Genomic DNA, 23,091 nt, shown 5'->3' with positions numbered 1-23,091 from the left:
AGATCACTCACACACACACACACTCTCCTCTGTCTCTCTCTCTCTCTCCCATCGACATTTTTTTGAAAAATAAATTCCCCTCTGGGGAGTGGTGCTGAGGGATTAGGCTGGGAAAAACATTTTGTCACATGCCCTTTTATATTATTGCATCTTTTTACCATATTCATTTTTTAGTAAAATTACCTTTTAAAAGTACATTAAAGCAGAGAAAGGAAATTCCGTGGAGCTCTGGGAGACAACTCTGGTGATGAAGATAAAGACAGGGTTTATCAATGGTAATTTGACACTCGGTATCTAATGTACATGACACATTATATCTAGTTCTCTAGAAAAGCCTTCTCAATGCTTTTCATGTCATGGTATGTGTATTAGTTCTCACTAATAGGGTATGCATAAATAAGACAAAGCTTGTATAGCAGACTGGAGTAAACGAGAGGGAGACTGAGGGGGCAGATGCACAGGGCTTGGTAAAAAATATTCCATTTTCTTTATATTATGTACCTAGGAAAAGACAAAGTATTACTGGAGATATTAACTAAGATTTTCTATTAAAGTTCCAAATAAAAATCTATTTAAAAATCTTCTAATTTCAATATTTAACAGCAAATTCACTGGCAAGCTTTGCTCCAGCACAACTGTAAGAGTCGAAGTTTAACTGTATTCCTCCAGAGTTCAAAGGGACAGTACGTTGTAACCAATATTTTTTGAAATGAAACATAACAGATAACAGTGTTTTCTGTGTTGTAAGAGAAATTTATTTCAGAGATTTAAAGTGGTTCGTATGTGTCATGGTTGGCTCATGATGCAAAATATACTGAAAAAAGTTTGAAAGCCATTTTTACCCAAGGCTACACAACTAATAGCTGTACACTAAATAGCCAATGTTCAAGGAAAGGTCCACGAAAACACTTGTGGCAGGAGGTTGGCCTAATTTCAACTTGAAAATGCTGATGAGATGTTTTATATAGCTAGTTCTACTACTCAGATATGAAAAAGTAAATTTCAAAATTTCTGAAAGACACAACTTCTTACAGTAAAGCTTTAGTTTTCATGTCATTTATAAGAATGACTGAGTTAACATCCAACCATTTTTCTCTCAATTCTAGTATATTCCCTTTAGCATTTCTGGAATAATCTGGTGTCTTTACAAAGAAAATTAAGAGTACTCAAAGCTAGAAAAGATCTTACAAGAGGCTAACCCAAATTCCTAATTGTATAGGTGAAGAAACTAATATCCAAAGAGGTAAATCAGTCTCTTGAATCCCAGGTTAGTGCTTTTTGCTATGATACCATACCTGTGCTTTATTCTTACATCCTTATGAAGTTAGAAGACAGCTAAATCCGATTACTACCGGATTTAGTAGTAAAAAAGAGGAAGTAAAAAAGAGGAAGCTGAAGCAAGGAGATGCTAAGAAGTCTTAGTTCAAAAAGGATGACACAATGTCACCTCTGCAAGCTTTACAGAAATTAGTCATTTTCAACATTCAGCTTTGATTTCAAGGGAGGCAGTTGTTCAATTTGCTTGCACCAAATGAGTGTCTACCCAAAGTGTACACATGACCACACACCAGAGTGTATAGATAACACAAAACACAGCCTCTCCCTCCACATGCCCACTTCAGTCAGTGAATAATTGAATACTCCAAAGGCATTTAAAACTCAGGTACAAACAGAAATTCAGTGTGTGAGGGGAAAAAAAGGTCAGACAGACCCCAGTTGCAAAGAAAAAAACTGCTGAACATGGACCTCAATGAACAACAATAATTCTCCTATAGTTCAACTCACCATTCACGTCACAAACTCTAGAAAGAACACAGAGGCATGGAACTGATGAGGCATGGAACAGAACTTTGGGCTACAGCCTGCCCCAACTCTTCTGACAAATACCCAACAGCAACAGGACAAAGCATCATTATGACAGAAATAAAAGGCTCTTTAGATGCTGCCTTTTTTTTTAATTCAATGAACCCACTCTTACACACAAAGTTCATGTCACGATGTCTCGAAACACAGTATTGCCAGATTATGCTATTAATGGGTCCAATAAATTCAGTATAGAACACCACTTCAAGCATTTTTAAGTTAAATAACTAGCACATTTGGGAGAATACTATTTTCCTTCATTTGAACAGTAAATGTCATCCCCAAAATCGTTAAAACTAACAATTCAGTAAACTGTTTAAGAAAGGGGGAAAAAAAAAGCAGACAAGTGAACTAAAAGAAAAAAACCTTAGTTGAATGATAAAGCCAGAAGCTCCTCCCAAAGAATATTGCATGTTACTAGTGGCTGGCACAAAGCTTAACCATCTATCTTATCTGTGTTTCCCCTGAAGCTGTGAGCAATCAGTATTACAATAGACAATCCATTACTTACAAAAAAATTGAAGTGCTGTACATTTCTTAAGCTGGTTTTTGTGTGGCAATTCTGTTGCAATACTGCCCTAAAAATGAACTTTGTTTTAAAGAGCAAGATATCCACAGTCGATGTGGTTACAGCAAGGGTGGAGCTCACTCTGGGGGAAACAACACACCCAGGCCAACTTCAGTGAGAGCAAACTGCACATTAATATTGTCACACATTTTCAGAGCCTCAGAGTCACAATTAATTGATTAGTCCTCCTAAAAAAGTTGGGGGGAGTTCATGTTTGAAGATCAGCTTTCCTGCCTTGAAGTAAAATATATTCTCATTTCTTGTTTGTGAAGAAAGTAAAGATAAAATAAAATGCAAGACAGATCACACAGTTCAACCAACAGAATGTTAGATGGAAGTGGAGTACTATAAAGGAAGTCCAACCATGCCAACTTCTAAGTTTAGCAACAGCAGCTTTTACATATCTCAAGGTGTCAGAAGCTTTGCTCATTCTAAAACATTACTTCAGCCAGTTACCAGAGGTCCTGAATATTAACACAAATTACCTCTTTCTCTCCTCACCAGTGCTCTAGTTCTCCTAACAATGCACAAATAATAAAAACATTTTATTATCAACTAGCAATAGGTCCCTTCAAAATAAGATGTCATTTATGGAGTTGCTTTGGTAGAATATTGAAATGTACATGTAAAGAAGAAAATTATTTATTATGCATACCATATTTTTAATACCCCCTTTTTCAATAATTTTGTAGGAATTTTATTTTTAAAAGTTTTCCACAGTATGTATAAATACTGTATAAATATCTTCAACAGTATCTAAAATAATTTATCAGTTACTGAAACTATTATCAAACATCTGATAATTAGTCAAAGTGATTTTAACCAATACTATTTTCTGTATATGCATATTCAGAAACACAACCAAGAGTTATTTTTAATTGAATTCCTATAATCATAAAATTAAAGTTTGAGTAAAAGAAGCACATGAAAAAAGTATATAATTGCTTACATAGAATTTAAAATGAGCAATGGAAAAGGATTTGAGAGAACACCAGGAAAATATTATTTTTAATGATGCATGTTGTCACGTTACTCTAGCCAAGAGCTACTCTCTCACATTGGAACAATAAATCAGTTTGGAGTATTGAACATTTCAATATTTTGAGAGATGGCTTAGAACATCCTCTCTCAGGACCCTAGTGAGGGGCTGTTGATTGATCTTGCCTTTGTTGGATTATGAGGTCACTCTTGCCACATGACAAATTAACCATTCCAACATACTCTTCTCATAGTCCAACTGCCTGATTTATTTTTTCAACCATCAATGTAATTATGAATCACCTGCTGCCATCTCTTAGCTCTTCCTCATCTCCCCCTCAAACTAACAATTCAAAGTTACCAGTTGGTTATTATAGAAGAAGAATCCTGTCTTGATACTTTTTGGATTTGCACTGGCAGAAGGTGTTTTCAAGTCAAACTTCACTTTCACAGCTGCAAAGGAAATGACAAGAGAAGAAAAACACAGCCAATATATATCAGCAATTAATTCCATCCACAACTGCCCAGCTGTTTGTGCATGGAAGAATCAGTCTGTTTCCTTTCGGGGCTTTCACCACTGAAAATTGATACTGCACATTCAGAGACACAAGCTGTTTGTAACATGTCAGGAATGTGCGCAAGATCACACAGAGTTGAAGAGACAAAATGAAATCCAGAACTAGTTTTCTTGGGACTTGCCAGTATTATTTCATAGTAAAACACACACACACACACACACACACACACACACACACACACACACACACACACACACCCCAATCACAGAGCAAAACACATAAAAAATATTCTCCCTTCTGAATATTACCCTTCCAATAAAGGAGAAAATCTGCCAATAATATCAGACTTAGTATCAAGAATAGACACTCTGATTTATTGGCATAGACAAGGTGTGACATTCTTAGGAATCCACATGCTCTATGTTAAATCCAGCCAATACTGTGGACTACACAGCTACTTGCCCAATGTGTAGTTAGTCCCTTTAAAAAATCCTTATAAATGTGAAAGTTGTTGGGAACCAATGCTTTCACCACAGTCATGCAGAAAAGCAAGTTTTTCTTGGTTAGTCCTGATACTATTTGGCACTCACATACATGCCTGTTTCAGGGATTCATGTAAATTTACAGATCCAATCTTCTAGGGTAACTTTGAAGCAATGAAATTTCTCCTTCCCTCCCCCCCCAACTCTGTTTTGTGGATTTTAAATAAAAATACTATACTGAGTGCCAGAGGCTTAACAACTGAAGTACGGGCTTGTATGCAACTCATGAAGTGTGCTATCCCCCTTCTCTCCCTGTCCTCCAATTCCAATTTTATTTCAAATATTTGTTTGATTTAAATTGTGTAAAACGTCATTTTTTAATATTGTATTTTCAATACATGACTTGCCATTATTGTTATGAAAGTCAGCGAAAAAAGATGGCATTTTAAAAACAAAATAATTGAAAACATATTTTAGCTTTGTTTAAGAAAAAAAAAAGAGGAAATGAGGTAGCTCCATGACTGAATTCATTGTCCTAAGGGCTTTCCCCTTCCCCTTTTGCCCTCCAATCAACATCAGCTGTACAAGAGTTCACGCACTCCTAAAACCTGTACATTCTCAAATACAACATAGATAGGACACCCACTCTGGGCACCACTAGGGTCTAGGGCTTGATAAATGAAGAGAAGACAAACTGTCTACTCCAAATAGGGGAGTAAAAGAAACATTCCGTAAGTTTCCAAATGGAGATGTTTTCAAGTGCCAGAAATCAAACCAGCACAATGAGAAGCTGTCTCCAACTAAAGTGCTATGAATCCTGAAGTCATGAAGTTTGATTTGTTAAGGAACTACTAGGCATCTCAAACATGTGGTAGACTAAAATTAAAGCACAAAACCAAAAAAAGGGCTTTTCCTTTTGAACAAACATCATCTGGTCAAGGATATATCGGGTTGGGGGAGGGGAGGGGAGGAGGGGAAAGGAGGAGAGGAGTTTAATTTTTGGCTGATGGTGACACCAACTTCTAGAAACGTGGTATAACTATTAGTGACTTAAAACAGCCACAGAGATGAGCTTTGCTTGGCAAGCTTCAGCTCTGTGGGACATTCAGTCTAGCTTGAAATGTCTATGGGAAGTAACCTCTGGCTAAGAAAAAAAAGGTCTAAACTGTTTAAATCAGGTTACTTAAATTCATGTTAGTCTGGGGTGGGGAAGCTGGCTGCTTCCATTGGTTCCTCTACTCAGCTGGGATCACCTTTGTATTCCAAAAGATAGCACAGAGCTTAGAGCTTAGCCCACTGAAACCATCCGTAAGTGTGGAATGGTTATGCCTGAGTAATAGGCATTTAGTTATGATTAAAAACAAAACAACTAAGGATGAACACTCTCCAAAAAGGAAAGCAAAATGACAGAAAAATAGGGGGCAAGGAGATGATCAGAGTAAAATGCATGAAATATTAAAAAGATTAAAAACCAACTGTGTAAACTTGCGTGTCCTCAGAGATCTAAATGCTGCTAAGCAGTTAAAATGCCACTGGAATAATTCAGACTGCTACGCAGTGCACTTTACATACTTATTCCATGAACTTCCACAGCAACCCTATCGGTAGTTACTATTATGATGCCTCCTTTACAGATAAGAAAACTAGGGCCAGGCGCGGTGGCTCACGCCTGTAATCCCAGCACTTTGGGAGGCCGAGGCAGGCAGATCACGAGGTCAGGAGATCGAGATCATCCTGGCTAATGCAGTGAAACCCCGTCTCTACTAAAAAAAAATACAAAAAAATTAGCTGGGCGTGGTGGCGGGCACCTGTAGTCCCAGCTACTGGGGAGGCTGAGGCAGGAGAATGGAGTGAACCTGGGAGGCGGAGCTTGCAGTGAGCCAAGATCACACCACTGCAATCTCTCGCTCTGGGCGACAGAGCGAGACTCCGTCTCAAAATAAATAAATAAAAATAAATCAGTAATATACATGGTAAATAATGTCCCTTGCCTATTTAATATTTGATAGATGGTTATTTGTTAAAACAGGTAATCCAAGACTTAAAAAGGAAGAATTATAGAAAAGGCAATGTTGGGGATAAGTGAAATATGGTTAATGTTCAAAATAGGCTTTTTCTGGATAAAAAATGTACACGACATAACCTACAATGATTGATAAGTTCATCTTATTAAAGCTGAGGTTGAAATTCAGTAAGTCATTAGGTCTAAAGATTAGGCATGATCCCCATTTAAAACAAAAATTAACCAAACTAGTGAGGTTGTATTGTATCTCCAAGGTTGCCAAACTAGAGGTAGAAAGACATAATATGGCTTTGACTCTACTGATGGCTAAGAGTTCTGAAAACTATGCATTTTATTAACACCTCCTGAAGACACAGACTACATGAAAAAGAAAAAAGCACAGAATAAAAAGTGAAGAATAAATCTATTTGTGCCTTAAATCTGCAATCATGAATAATTTGTTTTGGGAAAAAGTTCTACAACGGAACAGAAAACAAGTAAAAACAAAATGAAATATAGCCACAATATACAAAATATTCATGACACATGCAATTTGTTTTTACTTTCTAAATCTTTGAGGTATAACTTTTAACTGTGGTAAGAATACATAACATGAGATCTACCCTCTTAAATTTAAGTATACATTAGTGTTGATTATAAGTACAATGTTCTACAGCAGACCTAAAGAGCCTTTTTATTTTGTTGGACTGAAACCCTCCCCCCTGCAATTTGTTAAAAATGTTACTTTTGCTTTGAGCTGTTCCATCCAAGGATACGGGGCTCTGTAGGCATTTTTAAATTGCTTTTTCCAACTATGAGACATCTCTTTACTTGGAAAAATATGTTTTAAGTTTCAAATACTTTACCCAGTAAAAGCCATTCCCCCAATTTTTTTTTTTAACTTGGGAAATTTAAGTATTTATCAATGATGTTTCTAAAATTATCCTCCAAAACCAAATTCAAGCACTTAGCTTCAAACACTGCTGTTGGATAGGTAGGAGGCACAGCTGGCTCCTCCCAGCCCCCTACTCCCCCTCAAAAAAAAAAAATCACAAAAAACTAAAAACAAAACAAAAAAAACACATGATGTGTAGGCCTACTAACAATCTCAGCCTCTCTGAGATCTAGCTCTAGAGCTTGTGTTGCCTGTATATGACAAGAGCCACATCCCACCCTCAAAAATTAATGCTTTAAGGGTTCTCAGATATGATAAGTAAGCTTTTTCCAAGACAGGCCAAGAGACAGGTTTGGATATCTGCACCCCTACCCCCCAAATCTTTGTCCTTCAACCCCCCGCATAACTCTGCCTGCCTTAAAGTATCTTAATGTGTTTTTCCACTCGATGGTTGATAGATTTGCTATATACTCAGTAGCATGATAGGTGTAATTAAAACAAAAACAAAACTAGTCTGTAAATGTATCTCTTCTGTACATTTTAGAGGGATTTCAATTTATAGAATCATACATACTGCTCCCAAACATTAGTGAAGTGTAGAGTATCAATTTATTCTCTGCAACCTACAGCTGTACTGATCACATGATCTACTTTGATTTTAGATTTTTTTTAATTTATATTTAAATTCTAAGTTGGTAAATCAATTCACCAAGTATTTCTTTTCTACTTTTTTCTTAAACACATTTATTCTACTAACGATTCATTCCCGAACTATTACATGCTACAATTGAACAGGTAGCACGTTAGAAAATGTAAGAAATGAATACGACACCGTCTCTGACCCTAAAATACTAGCAATTTAGTGGGTTGGGGCAGGGGAGAGGGAGAGACAATTGTAGCACACTCTATCTTGTAATAGATATACTACAGATTCAGAGAAAGGAGCCTATTTGAAAGGTTATAGGGCAAGTTACCCTGGAGCTTGGTCTAAAAGGAATGAGTATATATGGGGTGAAGAGGAGAAAGATTACAGAAAGACAATATATGTTTTAATAAACTTTTAACACATAGCTTTACTTTAAATAAAAGTATCACAGATTACAACTAATACAAAAGGGAAATCAAAATTGCCACTGGCTAACAGTTTACAGTGATTTGTAAAATTTAAGCTACAGGAAGCCTACAATCTATTAGCCAACCACACAGTTTTGTGTCATGTGCTTTTGCTTTCACTCTACTCTTCTGACTTGCATGCTAAGAAAAGAAACTCAAAAGCCATTTATATTCTTTTTTAAACAATGCTTGTTCTTACACTGAGTTAACCAATGACTTAGAAATAATTAAGACTAATTATCCTGAAAGCCAGTCAAACTGTAATCTGACACCACGTCACCATGAAAAGAGGCATAAGAATGTTCTAGGTTAATACTAAGGTCAGTAAAATTCCATGGTCAACGTGGCACTATGGTATACTATACCCTATGGGCTCAAATCCTTAAAGACATCAAGTATAAGCAAGGTAGATTTAACGGGAAAGGATGGGAAGGGGGAGGGGAACACAGCAACTAATAAGCATTATGTTTTGTAAGGCACTTAAGTTCTGAGGTTCACTGGCCCAGAAAGTTGTTGATATATGAGAAAGGTTACTTTTGTGGATTGAAAAATGGGCTAAGGTGATTAAATATACTTAAAGCTAAAAGGGATGATATGTTAAATTGCTGAGACTGGGTCACTCACTTGATCAACTTATTATTGATGAGAAAATGCCACAGGGTTAATGTTTAAGATGCTTCCACATCGAAGTACAAACAAATAACAAATCTTCCATTTTTATGAAGAATATGCAGATCATTTATAGCATATACAATCATCACAAACTGAGAGGAAAAACCCTTTAAAACGGAGAAATTAAGGTAGGATTATTTATGTAAATTATTTAAAGATTCCTTGCCAGGTTCTTTTAAGTAGTAATCGCGCCTGCATTTAACCATGTTATATTGAGATACAGGCAACTTTTTTTTTTAAGACAGGGTCCCACTCTGTTGCCCAGGCTGGGTACAGTGGCATGATCATGGCTCACTGCAGCCACAACCTCCCCGGGCTCAAATGATCCTCCCAGCTCAGCCTCCTAAGTAGCTGGGATCACAGGCTCACATGACCACACCCAGCTAATTTTTCTATTTTTTGCAGAGACAAGGTCTCATCATGTTGCCCAGGCTGATCTCAAACTCCTGAGCTCAAGCGATTCAGCTCCCTCAGCTTCCCAAAGTGCTGGGATTATAGGAATGAGCCACCATGCCCAGCCACTAGCCAACTTTCTAGAAGCACATACTTTATATAAAGCAAGGCCTATAATTTATGTACTTTATACTAATGAATTCACACCTACAACATCAAAACTTTAACAAAAAAGAAAAAAACCCTCTTGCCTTTCAGAACATTCACTTCAGGAGTTTAATCCTGGAGTAGGAAATCCTCAGTGAATTCTTTGGACAGTATATATGTACACCCATCCCTAGGTATCCATCAGGGATTAGTTCCAGGACCTCCCATGGCCACCAAAATCCAGGATGCTCAAGTCTCTGATATAAAATGAAGTGGTATTTGCATAAAACCTTTGTACTTCCTCCTGTATACTTTAAATCATCTCTAGATTACTTATAATGCCTAATACAATGTAAATGCTATGTAAGTAGTTGTTATTCTGTATTTTTACTCTAATATTTTCAATCTGCGGTTGGTTGAATCTGAGAATGTGAAACCCTCAGAAATGGAGGGCCAACTGTAACTTCCTCAGAATATTCAGAGAAGAGGAGGAGAGTGGAAAAGCTCATGACAATTGCTTCTGAATCTCTGAGAAGGAAAGTGACAAGAGGAGTACAAAAACTGGGTGGAAGGGGGAAAAGGAGGAGCTAAGAAAGCAGATGAACAGACAATATAGGAAGCCAAGGATGACATGAGATAAGGTGATCAAGTAACTGTGGCAGCCGGAAGAGGCTGGGCCACACCCATAGAGAGCTATGTGGCTTATTTCAAGGGGGTGGAAACTGAGCAAGTGAACAATTTTGGTTTTGTTTAACTGAAAGGTTGCACAATCCTGTAAATGGGGGAAGGAAAAGGGGTGTTTTTCCAGTCTAGAGAAAGTTAGGATAAATAGCTATCACTTTAAAAAATATTAAACAGATAAGTAATACCTAAATCATTCATAGGAATATGAAAAAACAAAGCAAATCAAAGCAAAAATCATCTGGCATTGTTAGTATTTTAGAAAAGTAATGTATACCTTATACATGAAAATGAAAAACTGAGAACCTTGAGGAAAGATATATAAACTCTGTGTAAACCCAGAACATTACTTATTGACAGTCATAATGAAGCTTTTTATCCTGTGGACTACGCCATCCTTCAAACTACAAGATCCCCATAAAGTACACTGACAGGAATTTTCGGGTACGTAGATCAGTGTAAGGTCCTTCCTCACTCCAACTTTAAATTTGGCAGCTTACAGAAATAATTCTCAGTGGCTGGATTCTTAAAACTTACTCCAAGATAAGCAATACTGTGACTCCTGTGGGCTATTTCCAAGTTATTAATCTGAAACAGTTCTCAACCCCTTTAAACTCATTCCTGCTGGTCCAATATAATAAATGATATGATGCTTTAAATAAAAAGGGGAGGTGGAGGGAAGAAAGAAGGCCCAAGTTAGCACCTTTGAAGTTGCTTTAAAGTTTTAAAAAACTGCAAATGAGAAGTAATAACATAATATACATTTATTATATTTTTCAATCATGTGGCTAGAAACGACAGAAAGAATTTTAGAGGGACTTTCTTCCAGATGCAAATTACTTTGTTTGATTTCACGTTTAACAGCTACTGCCTTTACTACACTCTAGGAAATGAAAATTGAAAAAAAAAGTGAGGTATTTCAAGTTTTTTTATAGATGATTTATTAATCAAATCTATTTTCTAAGCATTAATATCTTCCTACAGGAATTTTTTTAAAAGGCACTATACATTCAAAAAGTGTTTGCTTTCACCATAATACAAAAGTCAAGGTGTGCTTGCTAAACCAGAAAGCAACCAGTGCACCTAGACCCGTGTTCTTTTTTTTTTTTTTTGAGACGGAGTCTCGCTCTGTCACCCAGGCTGGAGTGCAGTGGCCGGATCTCAGCTCACTGCAAGCTCCGCCTCCCGGGTTCACGCCATTCTCCGGCCTCAGCCTCCCGAGTAGCTGGGACTACAGGCGCCCGCCACCTCGCCCGGCTAGTTTTTTTTGTATTCCTTAATAGAGACGGGGTTTCACCGTGTTAGCCAGGATGGTCTCGATCTCCTGACCTCGTGATCCGCCCGTCTCGGCCTCCCAAAGTGCTGGGATTACAGGCTTGAGCCACCGCGCCCGGCCGACCCGTGTTCTTAACACAATCAGAACAGAGCAACCAAGTGTAGCTTTAACATTTTGGCTTATCAGTTTATAAACAAAAATTTGTAGCTAGAGTTCAAAGAGGGATCTAAATATACAAACCTCTCTCAACATAATGTCATTATATAGATCACACCATTAGTAAGAAATGCTCATGGAAATACTCTTATTTTAGAATTTTCAAAAAATTCTAGACAATTATATCTCAAAGAAATATAAGCCGCTTAAAATTTACAAAAGAATTTCGAGTCATAGTCAATAACTAGAAACCAGGTTTTCTTCAAGTCACAAGTTGTGGACTAGGCTTACAGAAGTCTGTAACAGACTTCCATAAGATGGGGAGTTGTTACAGAGAACCACACACACACAAAAAAACCAGAATGTTGAAGGGTTCATTCTCAGTTAAAAGGTTGACCAAAAAGAAAAAAAAAAAAATCTATCCCTTAACAGACAGAATTAAAAACCCAAATCAAGGGCCGGGCATGGTGGTTGTAATCCCAGCACTTTGAGAGGCCGAGGAGGGTGGATCACGAGGTCAGGAAATCGAGACCATCCTGGCTAACACAGCGAAACCCCGTCTCTACTAAAAATACAAAAATTAGCTGGGTGTGGTGGCACACACCTGTAGTCCCAGCTACTCGGGAGGCTGAGACAGGAGAATCGCTTGAACCTCGGAGGTGGAGGTTGCAGTGCGTCAAGATCGTGCCATTGCCCTCCAGCCTGGGTGACAGAAAGAGACTCCATCTCAAAAACAAACAACACCCAAATCAAAAATCTTTATCTGTTTTTTCCAGAACACTGACTGGAAAAAGTCTCCCTTGCTAATCTGTAACAACAGGCCTACACTCACAAAGATTTGAGATTTGGGTTTACACACCAGCATGATCCAGAAAACCCCAAGTCAAGAAAGAAACATGAAGTGCTCTTCATGTTTCAAAACCTTTAAAGATAAAATTAGATGCATGAGAAAGGAAGATGCTATAAAGACTGGCAGATTTTAAGGACTACTGAATAATTGAAAAAACTTAATGGATTAAACAGTACATGAGACCCAACTGGAAAGAGAGTAAACTGGAATACAGACTTGAAAAAACCAGCCAGAACGAAGCACAGAGACAAAGAAACGGAATATACAGAAGAGAGGCTAAAAGAAGTCGGGCATGGTGGCTCACGTCTGTAATCCCACCACTTTGGGAGGCTGAGACAGGTGGATCATTTAAGGTCAGGAGTTCGAGACCAGCCTGGCCAAAACGGTGAGACCTCGTCTCTACTAAAAACACAAAAATTAGCCAGGCATGGTGGCACACACCTGTAATTCTAGCTACTCAGGAGGCTAAGGCAGGAGGATCACTTGAACCTGGGAGGCAGAGGGTGCAGTGAGCCGAGATTGAGCCACTGCACTCCAGCCTGGGCAACAGAGTAAGATTCTTTCTCAAAAAGAGAGAGAGAGAGAGAGAGAGGCTAAGAAAAATGAGAGAGAGAGAGAGACAGACAGACAGACAGACACACACACACACTAAGAGACTTTAGTAAAGTCCAACATACCAAAGTTCCTGAAGCGAAAATAGAGAGATCAGGGGAGATACTCAAGGAAATCATGGCTAGAGACTTTTTGTAGAGTGGTCCAGGGACAGATTGGCTACAAAGGACTGACAATTAAACTTGCAACAGACTTCAAAAGAAAACAAAATAAAAGTAATGAGACAAAGAAATATATTCAAATTGCTGGGAGAAGATGTCAGTCTAGGAATTGTATATCTAACAAAACTATCTTTGGAGAATAAGAGTAAAATGCAACACTGTCTCACTAAAAAATTTTATAAACTTACTAAAGGAACTTTTAAAGGGCAAATTCCAGGAAGAAAGAAATTAAAACTGGAAGGGCAGGCTGGGATGAAAGAAACAACAGTGGGTGAAGAAATCTGTAATTTTTTTTTTTTTTTTTCTGAAACAGGGTCTTGCTCTGTCGCCTAGGTTAGGGTGCAGTGGCAAGATCTCAGCTCACTGCAACCTCTGCCTCCCAGGTTCAAGCGATTCTTCCACTTCAGTCTCCCGCATAGCTGGGACTACAGGTTTGCGCCACCACCCCTGGCTAATTTTTATATTTTTTGTAGAGATAAGGTTTTGCCATGTTGCCCAGGCTGGGAAACATGTAATTTTAAAAATACTATATAAAACAATAGCAATAACAAATGCAGGTGGTTAAAAACAAGGTGAACTCATATCCCGGTTACTAATAGCATATAAGATAAGAATAGAAAATAAGAGTGTTTTAAGATCCTTGCATTGTTCAGAAGAAAAGAAGAGATAGCTATTAACTTCGGATTTAAGAATGGATGTTAACATTTAAGATAATCCAGAATATATCTTTTTAAACTGAGATCAATAATAAAAATAACCCAATTTTTCTATTAGTAAAAGACGTGAGCAGCACTTTGCAAAAGAACATCCAAAAAACCAGTAAGTACATTAAGAAGTGCACATCATCATTAGTTATAAGGGAAATAAAAATTAAAGCCATAATGAGATACCACTATCTACCTACCAGTATGGCTAAAATGAAAACAGAAACAAAAAACTGTTAATATCAAGTATTGGCAAGGATGTGGAACATCTGAAACTCAAGTTGTGTCAATTAGTACAAATACTTTGGGAAACTGGCCTTATCTGCAAAAGTGGGAGACATACATGCCCTGTAAGCCAGCCACTCCTCTCCCAGAAATACACACTCAGAAGAGTTGCATGGATATGAACACAAAAACCATACAACAAGGATGTTCATGGCAGAATTATTTTTAATAGATGCAAACTGGAAACAATCTGAATGACCATCATTTAAATGAATTGTTTTATGTTCATAGAGAATGAATTACTGTTACATTTAACAACATAGACAAATCCCACAGGAAAAAAATGCTAGGCAAAAGAAGCTGGAGACGAAAGAGTAGATATTGAATGATTCCATGTATATAAAATCCTGAAACAGGCAACACTACTCTATGGTATTCAAAACTAAATTTTGAATTTAGAATATGGTATGTTCAAAACTAAATTATGTCAGGATTATGGCTACCTTGCAGAGAGCAGGGAAATGCCTGAGAATCCAGAGCAGGGTATTGCTAGCATTCTAGTTCTTGATTCAGATGGGTTACACATGGTGTTCACTATATATATATATCAAGATGTACTCATCAAGATGTACTGTATGATTTATGTACTTTTCTATATATATGTTAAACTTGCATTTAAAAGTTTATCCAAAAAAATTAAGTGATTTCAAAGAACGAAAAGCTTCCTCTCTTTCTATAGCAAGAACTTATAACTTGATGCCATTTTTTCTGTTGGTTAGCTTAGCTCTCTGGAGACACTGTTAAATCCTCTTTCTCACAAAACCAAAGCATTTTCATATCCAATTTATCAGAAGTAATCTAAGTTCTCCTATATGAGCTGTATACATACTCCTATACAAAATATAAATGATCCATATAATATCAACTACTTAGCATGGAGGCGTAATACAGAAATTCAAGAAAATTTAGGTCTCAAATCAGTATACTACTTACTCTGCTTCTCCACCTCAACAATACAATGGATTTAAATATATAGTGCAGCATAAATTATCACAATGTTCAATCATTGTGGCCAACAGCAGTGTTACAGTATTAATGCATTCTGTTGTCTGAATTCAACAGCTTCTCCCATCTTCAACTCCTGATGCCATTTTTCAATGATAAGAAACATTAACAACACATTCACAAAACACTTAAAATCTAAATTAGGCCTTCTAGTCATTAAATGAAGACATTGTTCAAAACTGTATTATGTAAAATGAAAACAAAAACCTGCATGTAACCACTAACCCACAACAAATAATTAAGAAGTATTTTTTCCCTTAATCACAATCTTTTTGCTGGGCAGAGATAATCAGAACAGATCCTGAAATATCTGTTCAAGACTAACACATTTCAGGGTTACACAATCTTGCCCTATCCAATCTTGTCCTAAGAGAATTTTCTGAATTCTCAGTGTAATAGAAATTTTATATCCATGTTATGCTACTTTTGCCTAATACTGTTTTATCTCATAGTTTAAGAATCTGATAGAGAATGTGATATGGAAACATATCTGCTGATAGAATGCTACTTTCTGATACGTTATTTAAGAGCAAAGGCTGGAAGATCCCTAGAAAAAACTAATTTTGTATTCTTCACTAACTTATTAAAATCGGTTACCATTTTGAAAATTTTGGGGGTACATTTCATACTTTCAAATACATAAAGGTAGGTTTGTATTATTTTATAGACAGGGTCTTGCTCTGTTGCCCAGGTGGGAGTGCAGTGGTGCGATAACAGCTCATTGCAGCCCTGACCCTCCTGGGCTCAAGCAATCCTCCCATCTCAGCCACCTAAGTAGCTGGGACCACAGGTACACACCCTTACGCAAGCTAATTTTTTTTTTTTTTTGGAGATGGAGTTTCACTCTTGTTGCTTAGGCTGGAGTGCAATGGCACAATCTCGGCTGACCACAACCTCCATCTTCCGGGTTCAAGCAATTCTCCTGCCTCAGTCTCCCGGGTAGCTGGGATTACAGGCATGTGCCACCACACCCAGCTAATTTTGTATTTTTTTTTTAGTAGACACAGGGTCTCTCCATGTTCATCAGGCTGGTCTTGAACTCCTGACCTCAGGTGATCCACCCACCTTGGCCTCCCAAAGTGCTGGGATTACAGGCGTGAGCCACTGCACCCAGTCTCAATTTTTTATTTTTTGTAGAGATGGAGTCTCCTCCTGTTGCCCAGGCTAGCCTCGAACTCCTGGGCCCAAGTGATCCTCCTGCCTTGGAACCCCAAATTGTTGGGATTATAGGTGTGAGCCACCATGCCTGGCCAATTTGCATTAACAGTAAAAATCTAATAGTCAGCAGAACTAGGTTCTAGTGCCAGTTCTAGCTCTGATTTTAACTCACACAATGATTTTGGTTAAGTTACTCAAGTCTTTCTAGGCCTCACCTTGCTCAAGTGAAAATGAGAGGACTGAATTAGATGCCCTTTGAAGATTTCATACAATTCTAATATCCTATAACAGGTCTAGTGAAGAATGTATCTCAGACTAGAAATTTACAAGGATGGTTATGGTACCCAGATAAAGATCATACAGCAATACAAAAGAAAAGCAAATATCCCTTAATTATTCAGTCCATTTGTTAAGTTAGGTCTCCGTGCAAATGGACATTCCTTCCTCTACAAGCACCTGGATTTCATCTATTTCAGCACTTATGTGCACTGTAGAAATGTTTATGAAGTACAGTACCTATTTGCTTTATACCTTGGCAAAAGCACTTCTTGAAGATGCTATCATTCTGCTTTCCCAAAGGAAAGCTGACTCTAGTCAATCCTCTCTCATTTAGACTTTCAACATCAATTAGCATTAAGGGGACACACACAGAAACCACCACCCCACCCTCCCCCACCCCCCACCCGCCGCTGCCAAAAAAAAAAAAAAGACTGACAACCCTTTTCCAGGCTGCACTACACCAATAAAAGTGTCATTGAGTAAGTCAATCCATAAGCCCCTCTTCTCTAGTACATACATTGTCAGGAAGCCATCAGCATTACCTGTGTCTACTTTGGCTGTCATTTAAGGCTCTGCTGGATGAGCCTCACCATCTGGAACACCATGGCTTCATCTTTCTAAATCAAACAGCTCAGCTGGCTTACCTCCTTCTCATCTTTCATATTATATAGTGGTGGGTCTTTCAGAGTAATAGGCACTAATACAATGAGAGGGACAACAGAGTCGTAGCACAAAGCTCAGGCTCAGTGAATGTCAAATACAGCCAAAAGGACCTTAAAGGTCATCTAGTACAATTCTTTCTTTTCACTTGAGAATTCAGAGGTGCCCAACGTCACTATCTAAGGCCATACAGAATGTGCATATCCTAACTTCGTGCTAGTACTCTTTCTACTTTATAAAATTTAAAGTTGCCTCTCAGGAAAGAAGGCTTACATTGGAATCCACCTCCTATGGAACACGGTAATTGTCATTCCTCTGTATCAACAATGAAACACCCACTTCAAATGAGATGAGATACTCAAAAACTTCTTCAAGTTCTGTCTGTCCAAATGTCAAAAACTGAATCTGTGCTAATAGACACAATCTACTAGTATATTAGGCTCAGACAGAGTGCAAAATCCCAAGGAAGGAAGTAGTTTATATTGTTCCAGTGGCAAAGATTTTTAGGATAGTGAGATGAAAGAAATGTCCTGAAGTTGTCCTCGGGCTTTGAGAGAGAATAAAATGGTGGAATGGTTAGAACACAGAGCAAGCATTGGATTCTTTATAAAGAAATTGTGTGATTTGCAAAGAAATAAGACAACTGCTTCAATTATGACACTAGGCTAAAATATCCAAGTGCTTTACCTTCTTGTAAAAATTTATTCAGAGGAGGGTTTTCCTTGTCATTTAGTTTTTGCAGCACACACATCCCATATTTAATCTACTATCTGCCTACAACCTAGTATTTAGCTATTATTCACATTCTCTTTTTTTTTTTTTTTTTTTTTTTTGAGACTGAGTCTGGCTCTGTCGCCCAGGCTAGAGTGCAGTGGCCGGATCTCAGCTCACTGCAAGCTCCGCCTCTCGGGTTTACGCCATTCTCCTGCCTCAGCCTCCTGAGTAGCTGGGACCACAGGCGCCCGCCACCTCGCCCGGCTAGTTTTTTGTATTTTTTAGTAGAGACGGGGTTTCACCGTGTTAGCCAGGATGGTCTCGATCTCCTGACCTTGTGATCCGCCCGTCTCAGCCTCCCAAAGTGCTGGGATTACAGGCTTGAGCCACCGCGCCCGGCTATTATTCACATTCTCATGTGGGCATATATCCAACCTCGTACTCCATCAAACACTGGAATAAACGTCAATATATTAGGAAATTAGAAAAACGAAATGAACAAGAGGGAAAGCAAATACATTTTCACACAAAGTACAGGATACAGCTGTGATCTGTCAAGCTTACAAGACTGTCTCCTTAGCTAACAGCAAAGCTACAGGACTATCCTCTCAGCTGAACAGGAAGTCGCAGTCTAAAAAATAAAAATGTTCCCAAGCCTCAACTCTATTCCCTTCACTTCACATTTCTAGCACACATTCACCCTTTGACCAGGCCTGTATAATACACCCATTCAAGTAGCCTTGATGAGGTGTCAGCAAGTCTATGGATGAGAAGTACTTTGAGAGTCCACAGAATAACCTTTAATCATGATGTCCCTAATTAAAAGCCATGTGAGACTAATGTGTTTGGTTGTACTCTTCAGAATAAACAGGTTGTATCCAGAAAGACAAAACCAGCTTTGGCCTTTAAGAAATCCGTAGTTGTATGAATGATTTTTATTTTTTATTTTTTCTGAGACGGAGTTTCGCTCTGTCACCCAGGCTGGAGTGCAGTGGCACCATCTTGGCTCACTGCAACCTCCGCCTGCTGGGTTCAAGCAATTCTTCTGCCTCAGCCTCCTGAGTAGCTGGGACTACAGGTGCGAGCTACCACGCCCGGCTAATTTTTGTATTTTTGATAGAGACAGGGTGTCACCATATAGGCCAGGCTGTTCTCGAACTCCTGACCTCATGGTCCACCTGCCTCAGCCTCCCAAAGTGCTGGGATTACAGGTGTGAGCCACCGCACCCGGCCTATTTAATTATTTTTGAGATGGAGTCTTGCTCACTTTGTCACCCAGGCTGGAGTGCAGCGGCGCACACTCAGCTCACTGCAACCTCCACCTCCTGGGTTCAAGCGATTCTCCTGCCTCAGTCTCCCGAGTAGCTGAGATTACAAGCATGTGCCACCATGCCCAGCAAATTTTTGTATTTTTAGTTTAGACAGGATTTCACCATTTTGGCCAGGCTGGTCTCAAACTCCCAACTTCAAGTGATTCACCTGCCTCAGCCTCCCCAAGTGCTGGGATTACAGGCATGAGCCACTGCACCCGGCCTATATAGGTGATCTTTAGTTTTCCATTTCTGAAAGTGTTTCCATGGTACCGAAATATAACTAAAAAAACAGAATTTCCTTTATCTTTCATAGGATACCACGTCAGCTAACAGACAAGGCACCTAACCCAGGCCCAAGGCAATGAAGGTGAAAAGAGAGCACTTCACAATGGATCTAATGTAATTTTTAAGTGATTTATAAATTAAATGTCACTTATAAACTATAATTTTAAAAGATGAGAGTCAAGGAAAGAAGGAAGACAGTATTGTAGGCACTGGGAAAAATTTTGCAACCAATGATAATTTAACAGTAATATGGCAGATCCTTCCTATAGTTCTACTTTAAAATGGATTTGCGATACTGAAAAGAATCATGAGCTAGACACTTAGATGCTGATTAGAGGTGCCCAGGTACATCAGCAGATCATATTCCAAATGACAGTTCAACATACATAAAAGGCTCAATACAAAGGAAATAGTGACATCCTCCAATGGTGTGTTTAGAAAAGAGAGGAGGTGGTGAGCATTTTTTCCCCAAGAAAATGCTATAGAATTATTTTCAAATTAATACTCCTTTCAATGTCTTGATTTCCCAGCTTACCCTTTACATCAGAGGAGAGCACAGTAGTGTTGCCACAGTCCTCAAAAAGTACTATTACCATGGGTATGATACACAAAGAACAGAGCTAACTCTCAAACAGGAAGTCACCATCTTGTCAATCAGATGGTACACATTAGAAATGGAAAGATCAGCAATATAGGGAAAGCAATAAAGAACATGTAGAATCGAGGGAGGAATTCTGAGATCTTGCCCTTTTTCACAGGCAGCTCCACAATTTATGAACAGCTGGGAAATTTCCTGTTCACAGGAAAAAGATGACTTCTTAGTTCACATTAAAGTGGAAACAACAAAAACTGACCGCATCACACAGAAAAAAGGTGTTTCCTGAAAAAAGGAGAGGCAGAGTGCTGCCTTTCTTTGCAAAAGAAATCGCCCCCTCAAAAAATACACCACACAAACCCAAAGTACAAAGGAAAAGCAAAATAACATGGATATGGCAAGCCAAAAAAAAAAAAAAAAAATCTTGGCCGGGCGCGGTGGCTCAAGCCTGTAATCCCAGCACTTTGGGAGGCCAGGACGAGCAGATCACGAGGTCAGGAGACCGAGACCATCCTGGTTAACACGGTGAAACCCCATCTCTACTGAAAAATACAAAAAAAAAAAACAACTAGCTGGGCGAGGTGGCGGGCGCCTGTAGTCCCAGCTACTCAGGAGGCTGAGGCAGGAGAACGGCGCAAACCAGGGAGGCGGAGCTTGCAGTGAGCTGAGATCCGGCCACTGTACTCTAGCCTGGGTGACAGAGCGAGACTCCGTCTCAAAAAAAAAAAAAAATCTTCAGGAGATAAAGGAGAAAATAACTAAATCAAAGAAATATTTCATGGTAACAGTTAGCTTCAGTGGGAAAATCATTTTGTCCCTGTGGGTTATTTTAAATGCAAATATGCATAAGGGAAATGATAGCATATTCCCACTTGATATTCATGCAAAGATTTTTATCTATAATTTTTGAAAATGATTATCTAGCATCAGTTTTTCTGCATACATACACAAAAGAATCCATACTTCATCACTAACTTATCATTAGCTCCTATAGATTATTTCAGAGAATCAATGCTTAGTTTATTCTTTATAGTGTTTCTTAAGAAGTATATTCTTTCACTGCAACAAAAAATATTTGTTGAGTGCCTACTGTTTACCATTTTACATGCCGGGGGCTCAGTGGAGAACAAGCTCCCTGCCTTCCTGGAGTTTTACCTAGTTTTGTTTTACTGACTAGAGCAGTGGTTTTCAAACTTTACTGCAAATTAGAATCAGATGAAGAGCTTTAAGAAAATCCCAGTACCCAGACTGCACCCACACCATTTAAATCAAAATCTCACCAGTGAGACCTAGACATCAATAAATCTTGAAGCACCAAGTGACTCCAAAGAACAATAATGTTTGATTACAGGCAGATCTAAAGCATTAGTTCCTGGCTAGGAGTGGCAGCTTAGCCCATAATCCCAGCGCTTTGGGAGGCCCAGGCAGGAGGACTGATTGAGGCCAGAAGTTTGAAAGCATTAGTTCTCAACTTTGGTTTTTGAAAAAACACCTCTTGGTCAGTTAAACTGTTTTCCTGCATCTTTAAGGAAGAAGAATTTTCCAGAACTACTAAGAAAAATTACTGGCAACTATTTTTAGATAACTAACAATATAATATATTCAATGCAGAGAAGAGTTAGTTGTCATATAATAGTCAATTATAAAAGTGCAGAGTGGGGTAGAGAAAGCATTGATAGGGGGAGAATTGGGGGTATGAAAAAATGCACTGGGTCACTAACCCCAGCCCATCTCTTATCCACAAGGCATCAAAATATTTTGCAACCTAAGGAACTCTTGAGGAAATAATTGGAAACTCTTAAGAACCTAGAGTTTCCCTATATCACTGACCACAGGAATCCAAAGAACTTTCTAATAAAGACATGGGTCCAGAAAGAACCAAAACTAATCTAATTATAATCCCATCTTCCCATTAGTATAGCCACTGCCCAAATAGTCCCTGTGATGGCTAAAGAACACCAATAAAAAGAAAGGAGTTTTTCCTTTGCTCCAGGTGCATGGTAAGGGTATTTTTGAGGAAGGTGAGATAAAAAGTAACTTCAAGTTTTACTTGGTATAGAGATCTTAGAATTTAAATTTGTGCCAATTGTTTCAAATTCAATACTTTAAGGAATTCATTCAGTGTTGACTAGACAAATCTGATTTGCCCATTTCCTTCTATTAACTCTTAGAGCAAATTAATACTCTAAACCACAAAATTAATTTTTCACTTTCTACTCTAAGTCCTGTAATTATTTTGTAAAAAATTCCATTTATTTCCCAAGCATAAGGAAAGGTATTTTCCTACTTCTAAAAATTATTAATGCCTACTACTATTTGTGATAGGGAGAAAAAACCCTTACTTCGGCTGTGCTGTCATCTTCAAAACAGTTTTAATTCCCAATATAAAAGGGGGTTGATACTAATTCTCTTAATCTTTGCTAGTTTTCAATTGCACTTTCCTGCTTTTGTAAATATTATGTTTATGCCTAAAATTAATCATTAAAGGAATTAGTTGATTAGAAAACATGCCATGCAATGTAAGAACAGAAAGTCTGCAAATGCAAAATGAAAGTAACTCTAGTATGCAATTTATTCATGGAACTAAAGATAATATACATTTGAGCATCATCAGAACCTGTTGTGAGTTATGTCAGTTTGAGGATTAAGGCTTTCCCTAAACCCAAGAGCCTAGGAAGGGTAGCAGTGATGCAGCTAGTTATCTCATTAAGAACACTGGAATTGTG

General features: G+C 38.2%; 1 protein-coding gene across 21 annotated transcripts in view; it reads right to left on the bottom strand.

Moving 5' to 3' along the window:
* ADD3 (adducin 3) overlaps positions 1–23,091 on the bottom strand; it is a 129,176-nt gene that overhangs the window by 56,538 nt on the left and 49,547 nt on the right. For 3 of the 21 annotated variants that reach the window (XM_065521397.1, XM_005566397.4, XM_074002680.1), the window contains exon 1: positions 2,375–2,443. The exons of 16 other annotated variants lie outside the window; for them this stretch is intronic. The gene's annotated coding sequence lies outside the window, so the exon portion shown is untranslated. Of the gene's footprint in view, positions 1–183; positions 244–2,374; positions 2,444–23,091 lie in introns of those variants that run through there. 2 more of the 21 variants (XM_065521398.2, XM_074002686.1) reach the window with 1 other exon arrangement.

The sequence above is a fragment of the Macaca fascicularis genome, chromosome 9 (assembly GCF_037993035.2).
Source record: "Macaca fascicularis isolate 582-1 chromosome 9, T2T-MFA8v1.1".
NCBI classification, from domain to species: domain Eukaryota; kingdom Metazoa; phylum Chordata; class Mammalia; order Primates; family Cercopithecidae; genus Macaca; species Macaca fascicularis.
Note: the sequence above shows the minus strand (reverse complement) of the source record. Positions and strands in the feature narration are given on the sequence as shown.